Source organism: Sceloporus occidentalis, unplaced genomic scaffold (genome assembly GCF_023333645.1).
Source record: "Sceloporus occidentalis isolate IW3139 unplaced genomic scaffold, rSceOcc1.0.p SCAF_162, whole genome shotgun sequence".
Taxonomy (NCBI): Eukaryota; Metazoa; Chordata; class Lepidosauria; order Squamata; family Phrynosomatidae; genus Sceloporus; species Sceloporus occidentalis.
In genome coordinates this window covers 146,331-159,502 of record NW_028317142.1, presented here as the reverse complement: position 1 = coordinate 159,502, position 13,172 = coordinate 146,331, and the positions used below count along the sequence as shown (strand labels likewise).

Sequence of the window (13,172 nt, the reverse complement as noted above, 5' to 3'; positions counted from 1 at the left end):
TTTCCGGCGGACTTCGCTGTACAATCGTCGTTTTTTTCAGGAGCATGGCAACAAGTGTGGTAGGCTCCTGGCGCGGACGCTGAATCCGCATAAGAGGCTCACACATATACATAGGATTAAGACCGTTGCTGGCGCGGTGTCCCCCTTTCCCTCCAAAATAGTGGAGGCGTTTCACGCCTACTACACATCCCTCTATAATATCCGCCAACCGGGGTCCCCTTTGGGCTCGCCGTCCAGGCACGAATTGCTCCATCGGTATCTCTCCCGTCACATTAAGCGCAAACTTGCTCCTGACGAGGCGGCCTCGCTCGAGGAGCCGATCTCTGCTGAGGAGCTCTCTGCGGCGCTGCAGGCTTCCCAGAGTGGGAAGTGCCCGGGTCCGGACGGGTTGCCTTTGGGGTACTATAGGACTTTCTCGGAGAGGCTCCTCCCCCATTTCCTTAGAGCTGTCAATTCCATTCAAGAGGGCCATAGGTTTCCCCCCCAGACGTTGGCGGCCACAGTCACGGTGCTGCTTAAGGAGGGCAAGGACCCCTGCCTCTGTCAGAGCTACAGGCCCATCTCATTGCTGAATGCCGACCTTAAGCTCCTTGCCAAGACCGTTGCGCTGTGACTGGCTCGTTTCCTTCCCCGGCTGGTCCACCCGGACCAGGCGGGGTTCGTTCCCCGCCGCGAGGCCCGTGATAACACTATTCGCCTTTTGAATATCGTCCACAGGGCGCGGGCGGAGGCTCGCCACATTCTGCTCCTGTCCACCGATGCCGAAAAGGCGTTCGACAGGGTGGACTGGGCGTTTCTGCACGCCACTCTGCACCACCAGGGGCTGGGTCCTGTCATGTTGAAGTGGGTTTCGGCCCTTTATGACTCCCCCACGGCCCGCGTCCGGGTCAATGGAGTTCTATCACCCCCGGTCTCGATCGGGAATGGCACGAGGCAGGGTTGTCCCTTATCCCCTCTGTTGTTCGTTCTCACCTTGGAGCCCTTCCTTGAAGCCATCCGCTCCAATCCCGACATATTAGGCTTTAGTGAGGGGGGCGTGTGCCACAAGGTGGCCGCCTATGCGGATGACCTCCTCTTTGTGGTCGACCGCCCGGTAGTTTCCCTGCCCAACATTCTGGAGGAATTTCGCTCTTATGGGGAGCTCTCGAACCTGAAAATCAATTTCTCTAAATCTGAAATACTAAACATTTCGGTGCCCTCGCCTCAGGTCCCGCACCTTGCCTCTAGCTTTCCCTTTCGCTGGTGCCCGGGGCAGATGAAGTATTTAGGGGTCTGGCTGACATCTGACCCGGCCCATCTCTTTCGTGCTAACTTTGCCCCTTTACTGCTCAGACTGACGGAGGACCTTAAGCGGTGGTCGCCTCTCTTCCTCTCATGGATGGGACGGGTCAACGTAGTGAAAATGAACTTGCTGCCCCGGGTCCTGTATCTATTCCAGACGTTGCCAATTCGGATACCCCGGGGTTTCTTTGTCTCTCTCCGTCGCGCGGTCGCGGGTTTCGTTTGGGGGGGCAGGAGCCCTAGGCAGAAGTTTTCGCAGCTGGTCCGCTCCAAATCCAGAGGAGGGCTCGCGCTGCCGGACTTCCATAAATATTATCAGGCCACCCAGCTCCTCCGGATCATAGATTGGAACATCTCGCCTGCGCACGCCAAACCTTGGGTGGCTCTGGAGTTGGGCCCCGAGCGGGGTAGGGTGTTGCACGCGGTCTGGGGCCCCGGGGCGGGCCGCGGAGTAGGCGCACACCCCTTTATCTCTGCGACTATGGCGGTGTGGAGGGCGGTGGGCCGTGGTGCCCCGTTCTCTTCGTCGCCTTCGCCTTTGTTGCCCCTGTGGGACAATCCGGACTTTGCTCCGGGGCGAACCTGGGGCGACCGAGGGTTCCTGGGGCTGCCCTTGCCTGTTCGTATTCATGGGCTCCTGAGGGGTGGTCGTGTTTTGCCCTTGGAGGTGTTGCTCACGGGCGCTAGCCCTACGTGGCTGGAGCGCTTTACCTATCATCAAGTGACGCACTATATTACTCACCTTCCTAATCGGCACTCCCTGCACAGGGACCCGACTCGCTTTGAAACCTGGTGTGTTGGGGATCGCCCGCCGGAGGGGGCTGTCTCCTTGCTCTACTCGCTCCTTCTGGATTCTGCACAGGCCTCGAGGCCATCTTTCTGCCGGGTCTGGGAATCCCAATGTGACGTGCTCCTTACAGATGCGGACTGGGAGAAGATCTTTCTCTTTACCCACAAGAGCTCCAGGGCTTCTAAAACCCAGGAGACGAACTACAAACTTCTTTCACGTTGGTATCGGACGCCTCAGCGGCTCCACCTTATGTTCCCCAATACCCCTGATAGATGCTGGCGATGTGGGAGGGACGAGGGTTCATTGCTCCACATCTGGTGGGATTGCCCCGGCGTCAGGGTCTTTTGGTCAGACGTTCACCGAGTGCTTTCCGAGCTCTCTGATTCCCCCCCGCCGTTCCGGGCCATGCCCATGCTGTTGCATCACACTACACACTCGGTCGCCAGCTACAAGGCGTCTGTTGTTCGCCATTTATTGGATGCTGCTAAGAGCCTCATTCCCTTACTATGGAAGCAAACTAGGTCCCCGTCGCTTCGGGATTGGGTGTCCCGCGTGGAGGAGATTAGGATCATTGAAGATCTCACTGCCGTCTCGTTGAAGCAGAGAGAGAGATACACGGCCACGTGGTTCCACTGGCTCGCTTATGTGGCCAGGGGCGCCTTTTAGGCTTCCTTCCGCACTGTGCCTTGTTTCCTTGCGGTCCAGCCCCAGAGCCGCCTCGTCTAGTTCTTTGATGCGTCTCATTTGCTCCTTGGTTGCATGCCTTTTACTTTCATCATTTTGCCTCTATAACTGTATGATGTGCAATGTCTTGTTCTGTACACTGGCTGCTATGGATGATTCCGTGTTTCCCTCCCCTGCCCCTACTCCCCCTCTCCCCTATTTTTCTTCTGTACCCCGTCCTCTTCCCTCCTCCTTTTGAAATTTTGAAAAACCCTCAATAAAACTTGATTTCGAAAAAAAGAAAAACACATATCTAAAAACATATCATATTTTTTAAACCCAAACATTTCTTTGCAACGAAAATTGGATTTATAGATGAATTATTTCAATATTTGGTTCTGGTCCACTTACCATTTCGCTGATTGAGGATAATGTTCCCTTGCGTACCATAGACAGCTCACTACAGATAACTGCCTTTTAGTTTATCTAAGAGAGACAGCAGTACCACTTTAAAGAGAGAGACCCTGACATAACATAAGTTTGAGAAGTAGCTGTGGTGTTGGCATGGCCTGTTAATAATGATATTAATAATAAATTGTTTTCTATTTTTGCAGATTAAAGTGGCTGTTTCAGCCGACAGAGATTGTGTACGCTCTTACCATCCAGAGCTCTATTCTACACATTTCAGCACTCTAACTCTTAATGTTAAGACCGGCGAGCCGGACAACCTGCTTTTCTACCTGGGCAGCAGCACGAAAGTGAGTGACTTTAATGTTTCATGCATTTGTTGACAAAAAGCCATTTCAATGCCAGATGTATCATGCAGTAAAGAGAAATTTAAAGAACATTTACTAAGAAAAGATCGTGTCCCTCTACAGTCATTCGCTTAGAGGTTTAGAGTGCAAATTTGCCCATCTCGTGGAGAAACTCGCCAGTCTGGCCGTTCTTGCATTGGGCTACTTCGTAGCTTCAGACTCCATTATGTTCCATAGATACTCAAATCAGAGTTTCCAAGAAATGTTCGACGATCAATAACTTGGGGGCTAAAAGTTTCCTACGAGTTGTTCTCCCATTGTATTGAGTCTTCATGTTCTCCCAGTTCTGCTTGGGAGAACCGATCAAAAACTAGAGTGTCTGTATGAGTTGCGCATTCACCTGGCGTTCACCTGGCCACTGAACATGAAAGCGGCTACAAAAGTTTTGAAGTCTCTTTGATCTACAGCATGCAACTAAAGTAATCGTATATATGAACATACGTAAAACAGATATTCCAGGGAACTATTACACGGTGAAAAGGATTATATTATTAATGAAACTTCTAGTCGTAATGTTAATGAAATTACAGCATTTGAAAAATGGGGCTTTATTAGCACATTGATCGTTTATTTTGTTTGTGTCTGTTTTCTTGCAGGCTGACTTCATGGCGGTAGAAATGCTGAAAGGCAAGGTTTCCTTCCTTTGGGACCTGGGCGCAGGATCTGTAAGGCTCGAAGAACCCGATATCCAGATAAACAATAACAAGTGGCATAAAATACACGCAACAAGGTAAAGCTTATTTAGATGTGACCAGTAAAACATATGGCAATTGTACAGGATTTTAATTATTTGTTCTTTAGTGTGACCATTTCTACAAGAGTTCATTTACTGTACTTACTTACCACCAAAAAATATCTTCAAACTTGAACCCCACATTTTCCACTCTATACTTTGATGTAATTCCTTTGTGTTCTGGTACTTTATCTTTTATCAAAAAGTAATTTTGCTGAGACGTAATTTAATATAGTTGACCTTCTATGATAAATAAATTCAGTACCAATTACTGAGACGTTCCTTCCAGGTTGAAAAAAAACACTTTATATTATTTTATACAGGATCAGTGTATGTATGCGTTTAGTTAGATAGACACAAAGACAACAAAAACACAAAACTAATTAGTTGAGAGAGTTGGTTATACAAATATGAAATTGTAGTATCATTAGTTATAACATCCATGGCTCGTCTTCACAGGTTTGGTAAATCAGGTTCATTGACTGTGGAAGAAATTGGCCCTTCTCAGAAGCCCACAGCCAAAATGTCATCTTCACCTGGCACATCATCCATACTCCACATCGATAACTCAACATTGATGTTTGTTGGGGGAATAGGAGGACAATTACAGGTATATTTCCCAGATGAAATGCATTTTTTGAACGTGAACTGATTTGTTACCTATAATCATTTTAGACATGGTTAAACCTACAATATAGAAAAAAGAAATGATTAATCATATTATAGACTCAAGCTCCATAATTTGGTCTACTTGCACCTTTGTGTTGCTGTATCATTGTGAAACAGAAGTGTGTGTGTGTGTATATTATATTATATTATATATATATATATATATATATATATATATATATATGTATGTATGTATGTATGTGTGTATATTTGGGAAAGCCATCTTATAGGTGTACAGAAACCTGGAGCAGCCCAAACCCTCCTCTGGTTCACACTCCTTCTCCCTTACTCATGGATATTAAGCCCAAACCGCCCCACCTAGCGTTAGATGTATGGATTCTGCCTCCCATAGGGGTATATTTACTAAAATCCCACCAGACTTCAACCTGCTTTATATAAAAATCACTATATCAGTAGATATAGCTTGGCATGTAGACACTGGCATAAGCCAAAATCAGTATCTTCACCACATTGTAACCTAGGATGCATTCAAGATGTCTGAGCAGAGTCAAAGAGAAGTGTGCTAGAACAGAGTCCAAAAACATGTTTGTTCAACAGGCATTTGACAGACCTTTGATGTCCTCTACCTAAAATATGTATGCATTATTCCACATGTAGTATGTAGGGCTTGCCTGATGTTATCACGCTTAGATACAGACCTGTAGGCTGCCTAAAGACATCAGGAGAGGTTCTGCTTTCCCATATAGTTATATATTTTTAAAAATAACATTAAAATGTGTATAAACAAATCCCATGGCTAATTATCCGTGTATTTTTCTTTCCTAGAAATCAACAGCAGTCAAGACCACAGATTTTAAAGGTTGCATGGGCGAGGCGTTCCTTAATGGGCACTCCATTGGTTTATGGAACTATGTTGAGAGAGAGAGGGCAAATGTGGTGGATGCTATGGAAGGTATTATTTAGCTTCCTAAAAGTATTAATGCTATTTCTATATTATTGTCATGCTACCTTTTACTAATGTATGTTTTGTAAGCTCACTTATCTTCTTTAGAGGAGCTCTTCTGCCCCCCCCCCCTAATTAATAAAATAAAATATATTTGGTTTATTTAATATTTTTTAAACAAAATAAATATGTAAAATGCAAACATTTACATCCTAAACCTATAATGGGTATTCAGCTAGAAGCCTGACATACTATTATTGATCTACAAAACCTAAAGTGGCTGCAGGAGGATATTCTGTTCCTTTTCATGTTCAGCCCATCATTACTGTTAGAGGCACAGTTTCACACCAAAATAGAAAACATAAAAAAAAAAAACATTTAAACATATGGAAAATTATAAGAAAAGTGTTTTCTACTTGTTTTTACACGTCTGGGAATTTAAATGATGCTGGAATTCCTGCAGGAAGCAGAGAGCGTGATTTTATAGATTTTTTTTTTTTTTTTTTGGTTTTATCTTTTTATGGAAAATTGTACTCGCCTCTAACACAGATAGCAGCTTTAATCACTAAAAATGGACACATTGATCCTATTTTTATTTGTGTCTACAGAGCATGGCTAAAACATATTTTATTAATTTCCCATACAAAGTGGGTAGGCTTTAGGAATGTGTTAAAATATGCAAATGTGTAAAGTTTAATATTTTTTTCCTAGCTATATATTTTAATGCTAAGTCCTAAATAACTCTTAGTAACCACTTTTTATTTATTTTCAAATAATTTTAACATGCGCTGCCTTTTCCCCTTGTGCAGCTTTTGGAGAAGCAATAATTAATTCCAATGTAGAATGACACATCTGCCATTAGCCATGACATATAATATGTATATAACGGATAATCTTCCTATAATTATGTAGAATTTTCACATGCTACCCACAATTGAAAATCAGATACTTGAAATCGGTTATTGAACTGTTCTGTGAGTACATACTGCAAGGTAGCAGTACTCAGCAACAAGTAAAATGTACATATGTCCTTCAAATTAATGGGTGATGGGACACCCCTAAATATTACAAATGTAAATTATATGAATGTAGGATTCATCCCTTCGTAACACCACTGTTTGTGAGTGAGTAGTTATGACACGTTCATACCAGCAGGTGGCAATATTACAACTTATATTTACCAGCAAGAGCGTTATAAGGCGTAAAACTTCTGCAGGCGTCTAAGTTCTTAGTGTATTCCAAATGTTAGTTATGTAGTTGTTTGCATTAATAATTTCTTCATAATTCCAGATAGTTTCATAGTTACTCCTATAAAAGCATTAACAGTGGACACGCTCCATGTTTGTCATAGTCGTTTGCAATGAGTGTAGCTATAGTAAGTCAACAGGTATACAATTGAAATGGGAACATTTTTAAAATTTTGTGTTAAACAGGTGCGAACTGGCCATCGAGCGACCCGGGGCAAATGCCAGGTGGGCCGGTGCCAGCTGTCGCCAGTCACTTACCTTAACTGCCGCTTGCATGCCAGATCTGGCCTTTTAATGTGCAGCTGCACCATGAGAGAGTGTAAGAGTGTAGCATGCATCTGCATACATACGTCACTTATGGGCCGCTGGCCTTAAAGTGCCTGTGCCTGGCCCAGTTCAACTCCCCGGTAGAGCCCTGCTATTAATTACACTTGATTTTTATCATGGAGATGAGTAAATGTTGTTACCCCTTGTTAAATCACATACAGGTATTAAACTTGCCTCATTGTGATATATCCACCTGCAATACTATTCTTAATCATATACTAGTTATCTCAATGGCACTTATAGTGCCAACATTTGTCCACCACGATGTGGCTTGACTGAAATTTTCCCTTTTGTATTTGTAGCCCACGAGAAGAAGAAACTGCTTTCCATTTTGACGGCAGCGGATATTCTATTGTAGAGAAGACGCTTCGTTCCACTTCATCTCAGATAGTTATCCATTTCCGAACATTCGCTCCAAATGGCCTTCTTTTGTATCTTGCTTCCAATGGAACAGTAAGACCTTGCCCTTCAGTTATTTTCATTTCTTCCAGCTATTGTTTTCTACTTAAAGTTCTAAAAGTTAATAATTTAAAAATGAAAACACAGGTTTTTTTGCTAATCCCTTGCTTTTTGGTGCTTGGTTTTTTGTCCAGCTGTTTACTTGTTGATGAACCCAAGCCTTAAAGCAATACCCAGATGATGTTTAGAATAAGTCAAGGTTTGCTTTTTTAAGCTAATTTATTTAACTGGTAGACACATTGGTGAAATAAGTTTAACATCCTAGTGTTTAGCTGCTCAGTATGGTTCAACAAAGTTGATCAAACTTTCTTCTTGTTTTATCAGCGAGATTATTTATCTATGGAAATGGTGGACGGTAAACTGAGAGTATCTGTCGAATTGGGATCAGGACCTCTGATACTGATGACAGATGGACGCTATAATGATGGAGCATGGCATAAAGTAGCCTTCCAGCGCAACAGGAAGCAAGGTACGGCTGAAGCCCACACACACAAACCAGTCAAGTGTCTGTCGTGGCCATTCTTGACACTCTTTGTGAAGTTTTTGGGCCTCTAAGGACTTGTTGTAGATCATTTCAACTAGTGAAGTATTTGAAGTTTCATTTTAAGACTGATGTGTTCTCTTGTGACAAAGGTATACTGGCTGTGATGGATTCCTACAACTCAACCCAGAGAGAAACCAAGCAAGGAGAAGCTCCAGGCGTTGCCTCGGACCTTAACCGGTCAGATAAGGATCCTATTTATATTGGTGGACTTCCCAGATCCAGGAGTGTTAGGTATTGTGTCTAGTTATAATTTTCTTTGTAGATTTTTGGACTAACATGAACTGCATTAGTAAATAAAACCTCTGTTTGAAAACAAGAAGACCTTATTTGATCCCAGACTGATCTTCTAAAGCAGGGGTGACCAACCTGCGACCCTCCAGCTGCTGCAGGACTACATCTCCCATCCTCCTCAGCCAGCCCCTTAGCTGAAAGAGCATTATGGGAGATGTAGTCCTGCAGTAGCTGGAGGGCCGCAGGTTTGACACCCCTGCTCTAATGGGTGACTCTTGCAAAAAAACTAAATAAATGTTTTAATGATGGCTCCCCTTAGAAGAGATGTGTGTTTAAATGGAACTCAACCGGACAATTTTTATGAAAAAATTGTGAATTTTGGGGGAAAAAGTTACTTCAAGCCAACAGAGATTATTTAAATTTAGTATAAAGAAAGTATCATTTATCTAAAACATTTTCAAACATGTTCATTATGTTTCTATCACATCAATTGCAAATCTTTCTTGATTTTAGAAAACAGCTTAGCAGCAGGTCTTATGTGGGCTGTATAAAGAACTTGGAGATTTCCCGCTCAAATTTTGACTTGCTAAGAAATGCCTATGGTGTAAGAAAAGGCTTCCTATCCTATCCAAATGATATGAGGCAATGCCAAGTATAATCAGTGAAATGTCTCAGAAGTCACCTCATATATTATATATCGCAGCTCTCCTCCAAACTCCTACTTTTCTTCACTTACTAAATTCAATACAGTTTAGGTTATCATAGATGCATTAACTAAAGTTTATACATTTACCTTACAGCACCTACAATCGGGTACATTTAATCTGATAACCAGTTGCATATCTATCAACCAATACGCATATTTTTATTTGTTATTATTCATTTGATGGCATCTGTGAGACTCCACAATTTTTAATCCACTGTAATCTGAGTGAATGAATCCAACCACTAAAGTATTTTTGTGTCTTTCTCCTGCCGTAGCCAACTCGTAGCATTACCGTTTTAAAAGATGGCTACGTGGAAATGCAGCCAGTATCATTGGCAGCAGAATCAGAGCTAATGGTATCGTTCTCCACACTCAATGAATCTGGAATTATCGTGGCTGGATTTGGCAAGGGAGCGGAAAAACGCAGTCGCAGGCAAGCTCTCTTGGTGAGTAATCAAATGATTATTATTATTATTATAATTTTATGAAACATATTTACACAAATAATTCAGATTTATGACAGTTTTATAAAATTGCAGAGATTGGTGATTGGTCCCTGTTGCAGGACAATGAGAGCTCCAAAGTAGGGCAGATATTTTATTATAACAGTAAACCTGTAGTTTGCTTGAAAAGCAAGATGAGTCCTATAAATGTAAATGTACTTTTTATATCATGTGTGTCTAAAGGTAACGAGCACTAGACTGTATATAATGTAATAGATATATATATATATATATATATATATATATATATATATACTTTACCCACACAAGTTATGTATTGTTTTTACAAGAACAGAAAGGGCATCTTCCTTATACCACTTGTGTGTATTGTAATTTATTATGAATAATATTTTAACAAAACCGTAAAACCCCCCCAAATTTTTTTGCAATTTTGCTTTCTTTCACAAATTAGGTCCCAGTGATAACCCCCCTCTCCGATTTATGTTCAAAAACATCCCCTGAGTAGACTTATACCCCTTACATACTACACTATTTTTCCTTATTTTTGGCAAAATGCAAATATTTTTTAATTTTTTTTAAAAAAATTATTTTTTTTTTACACCTTTTTAGACTGAAGATCCCTTTGAGGTTCTTAAAGGTCTTAGAACTGGATGGTATTGTAATGTCATTGTGACATTACATGACAAGACATTTAATTATTATTATTCAATTTATTTTATTATTTTCATTTTTTTTTTTATTATTTAAAAAGTAATTTAATTTTTAAAATATTTTTTTAAGAGGGGAAACGCTGTTTTCTCATCAGAGGCTCTGGAAACCTTTTACATGTTATCGCTCGGGCATTCTCCATTATTCTGAGGAAATCGGCACTCGTGTCGAGCACTGTTACACTGGATGGGTGCTGTCAGTGGAGACCCCAGCCTGTCTAATTTAAAAAAAACAGAAGACTATTACATCTTTGGTCATCTAGACCATTTAAAGGATGTTTTAAGGGGTTAAAAACTGTCCTTGTCTTATCTGTTGCCCATGGGGAACATTCTTCCCTGACAAGGGCCTCATGTGGTCCTTGAATGTATATAAATCGGTACTGTCCATGTTCGTGTATCGCTTTGATGGGAATCTCAGCCCTCAGAACTAACATATAGATTTTTAAACCATATATTTTCATTTAGCCATTCTTTGCTATAATGCTGGTGAATGGACATATTGAATTCCATATCAACCCTGTGGATGGTGCCAGCACAAGAAAGATCATCATCAAATCACCTACTGGAACCTTTAGTGATGGACAAGAACACTCTATTATTGTTATCCGGAACAAGAGGTAATTGCAAAATATATAGTGTCACGGTCAGGACTACTTGCCAAGCCGTGACTGTGTGGAGGGCGTGGGCATGAAGGGGTTAATAGCACCAGGCCTCTGGATTTACTAACTTGACCCCTTAACAAGGCATAAGCTATACCAAATTAACCCCCAAATCCTGCCTGTATCCCCCCAGGTAGTCTGCCACCACTCACGATTTTGATACCGGATTCGTGAGAAATCCGAATTAGAACCTTTATCTCTATATATATATCAACCCACCCCGGGCAACTAACATATATATATATATATATCCTGTAAAACTTAATAACAATATGGTAACGTGTTATCCTCTCTTAGGGTTCGTGGATATCGATACTAGAGCCCAAAAACAGACTTGGATTATGAATATTTTAATAACAAAAAGATAAAGATTACACAGGGCCAGAATTACAAAAAACAAGACATACAAAATAAAAGTAAAACAGCAAACAGTTCTTAAAAACAATAGGACTTAAACACAGGACCCTCACTCACGAGTTTCTCCAATAAGTAGGCCTGTGGGAACTCCTTAAGTCCAGATGGTTTCTTGTGATGTTGTTCCGATCAGAGTATATCATGGAGTTCTGCTTTGAGGTTGCTGCATTGTCCCTAAATCAGACTTTTGCAAGCAAACGCCCCTCTGACCACATGACTGATTATATGACACCATCCCCAAGAATCGGGTCCCATCTTTGATGTGCCAATAAGTTATGGTGGGGTAAAGGTGATGGAAACCCCCCTCTTAAGATAGGAATGGAATTCCTATAACTAAGGATCCTTATCTGTTAGGCCATGAATCACCACAGGGGTCCTTTGGGAAGATGACACCTCTAGCCAGAACAGATACAGAGGGCATTCACAAAGAAACACATTAAATCAACCTCAGATTAACTCATTGAATGCTTAAACAAAGAAACTAACCACCTCTGCTGGGTTACCCTTCCATGCATCCACTACGTTATATGAGTTAATCATGACACCTCCCCCTTTAAGATGGTGGACAGAGGAGGTCAGCACACGCTGATCTACTATGTCTGCCTAAATCCTAGTCTCCCCCTGACAAGACAAACTGTCAGCACGGGACTCCATCTGAGCAATTTGCTAAACTTCCCATCTACTCTATCTGCCTGAAGAGAAGGGTTGTGATAGATTATAACAGTGAAGTCACAACCATACAAGCATGGCCGTAACTCCTGCAAAGCACACACCATAGCTAAGCACTCTCTGCCAACCCTTGAATAAGCCTCTTCCTTTGGCGATAAGTTACTCCGATGTTTTAAGGCCTCATCCATTTGTTTCTCTGCCCTGCTTAGGATAGCTAAACGCTGCCCATTCCCAAGAAAGACAGCAAACGGGGGTCCATTGTCCTGGGCATCCGGTGTGGATCCCAGGTTCTTGGCTTCACCTACACTCACAGGGCGAGGGGTTTCTTGCTGACTGGTCAATGCAGCTGTCTTTTCATCAACCCATACTATATTATCCTCTATAGCTGTTGCCCCAGCATCTTGCTGGTATGCCACTACAGCTACAGGGGAAATATTCTGCCCCTCACACTGCCCACTCGGTAAACACACAAAAGGGATAACAGGGTGTGAATTTTCCTCCCCCTCCTCCTTATCTCCAGACTTTACAGCTTTAGGGGTCTTAGGCACGGTGGAGAAACTACCCCCTTCCTGCTTCTTAACCTCCAGCACTTTAAGAGTTAAATGAAGCATTTCCTCTGGAGCATGAAAGCAGGGTTTTGGCTGTTGACACACAGATACATCACATTCCATATATCTCTTGTTTTCCCTTTGAGGAAAGTCAGTAACATGAATATCCGCAGACACCCCTATATCATGTATACTTTCTCCTGCACCCAAACCTAAATACTCAGGTGCTGTAGGCACGGTTGGCCACACATCCCCAGTCCCCTTTAGTTTTTCAGGGATAATACCTTCTGAGCATACAACTTCTGAAGACACTTTGGCCGAAGTATCCCCAGCATGCCCGAA

The 13,172-nt window shown here is 42.4% G+C and overlaps 1 pseudogene; it reads left to right on the top strand.

The window, feature by feature from the left end:
• LOC149279538 (laminin subunit alpha-1-like) overlaps positions 1-11,161 on the top strand; it is a 59,559-nt pseudogene extending 48,398 nt beyond the window's left edge.
• Positions 11,162-13,172: the final 2,011 nt, after the last annotated feature.